At 41.5% G+C, this 2,029-nt stretch overlaps 1 non-coding gene across 1 annotated transcript; it reads left to right on the plus strand.

Annotated features, from left to right (window-relative positions):
* The first annotated feature begins 1,495 nt into the window (after positions 1–1,495).
* Positions 1,496–1,597, plus strand: LOC111814078. Its single transcript, XR_002819152.1, has one exon. It is a non-coding gene; the product is annotated as a small nucleolar RNA U13 (small nucleolar RNA).
* The last annotated feature ends 432 nt before the right edge of the window (positions 1,598–2,029 follow it).

Genomic DNA, 2,029 nt, shown 5'->3' on the forward strand with positions numbered 1-2,029 from the left:
GGCTGGAATATTCTATAAGGATACTCTGAACCTTGAGATTCCATAATTTCACTGATAAAAAAATGTGTATACAGGCTGGGGAGATAGCTCAGTGGTCTAAGCACCCGGCTGCAAGCACAAGGACCTGGGTTCCACTCCTGCTACTGCATGCCCTGCTGGCCCTGGAGCCCTGGATGCACCATGTTGGCCACGGAGTCTGGGTATGGTGGCGCACACCTGTAATCCCAGCACTGGAGAGGCTGAGACAGGAGGATCAGTATGAGTCTGAACTATGTAGTGAGACCTTGTATCAAATAAATAAATAAATAAACAGTATCTACAGTTAAAAAGCACAGAGGTGTAAATGTCACTGTACAATCAAATCACTGTCTCCATGACTAGCCAATAAGAGTAGAGAGGTCATCTAAATGAAAACAGAACAATCAGATCTCTGCCTTCTATATTTTGAAATGTACTCATTCAGTATAAACTTAACTCAGTGCCCCTCACAGCCCAAGCACTGTGTTGTGCTATCCTGTCAGCATCTCTGTCTCCAGGATCTTACAGTGTCCCAGAGGTGGGCTTTAGAAAAAGACTACTAAGTGCACTGCTGACATAGGTAGGATTTTCATACAAATATGTGCAAAGTGTTATAGGAACACAGAGAATCAATACCTGGTGAAACCTGCTTAGTACAAAATTGAGCCAACAAAAGTGATAAATATGAAAAGGTAGCTATAGATTTGACCTGGAAGCCAAGTGTGAAACAATAACAGAAACCCAGAGAAGCCAGTCTCTGCATGGGAAGAACAAAGCAAAGAACAATTCTGAAAGAAGGAAACAAAGAAGTCAGTGATGGTCTTTTACTACACTGGGTTAGAATTCGATGGTGGAATTTTCTCTTGGGACCTTTGAGACACATCAGACATGGAATCAAATACAAAAAATGAAATCTAACACACAAGGCCGACGAGAATTGCAGGCCAGAGTAATCAGAAAATACACACAAAAGAATAGATGGGTCCATATTTCTCACTACCATAGCCAGCGTTGTGATGTTAGGCTCACTCCATTTTGGTCCTGCTGTGTAGCAATTGCTTCTCCTCGTATTTGTTGTTGTCTTAGTAGTTGCTGTGCTCTTTGTGGAAGCCTTTCTATGGGAAGAGAGTTCATAGACAGGCTGTCGCTTTGGAATGTAGCAGCCCCACATTAGTCAAGAAGGAACTTAAATTCATTTGATATGTGGGGGTGGGGAGATGGCTCAGCAGAATAAGCACTTTCTTGACAAGCACAAGGGCTTGAGTTCAATCCCCAGTTCCACCAAAAAAAACAAAACAAAACAAAACAAAACAAAACAAAAAACAAAACAAAACATTTCATACTCAAATAGTAGAATAGAAACATTGCCAAAGTCTGGCAGTTTCTTGTTCACTGATTTTTTTTCTTCAATTTGCCATGTTCCTTTGGCTGTGTGAATTTACATTTTACTCTTTTCTATGTAAAGTTCAAGACCTTGATCCTTCGGTTCATGAGTGTGATGACTGGGGGTTCATGCCTCATGTATGAGATGTGCCTCCCTCTAACCTTGTTACAGCGTGGGCACATTACCCATCTGAGAAAGAAAACAAAAATTCAAGACCTTGTTTTTCATTCTTCAGCATTTCTAAAAGTAGAAATATTGTTGAGCACCATTCAAATTCCCATGCCTTAGCTTAGTTTCTGAGATGAGTCTTTGGAGTCGGTTCATGTGAGCAATGTCAGAGGAGCTTGGTTCATAATGAGACAACTGTCCTAATTAGCTAAGCCTTGAGAAATAATTATCTCAGCCTATAGAGTGAGTTTACCTTTGCCCTCCTTCACAGGACCTGGCAGATGGTGGATTCCAGGTTTGGGAATGATTTTCTTTGGACCTTCAAACAGGATGTTTACAGAAAGTAGAGTGAGATTCAATGTGCTTCACTCTGCACTTGCCAGCTGGTGGCCTTCAGAGGTCATCCAGAGTGCCAGGAAAAGGTGTTGTGTTTGAGGAGTAGGAACATTCTTTGATTAC

This window comes from Octodon degus, unplaced genomic scaffold (genome assembly GCF_000260255.1).
Source record: "Octodon degus isolate 3935 unplaced genomic scaffold, OctDeg1.0 scaffold00264, whole genome shotgun sequence".
Classification (NCBI taxonomy): Eukaryota; Metazoa; Chordata; class Mammalia; order Rodentia; family Octodontidae; genus Octodon; species Octodon degus.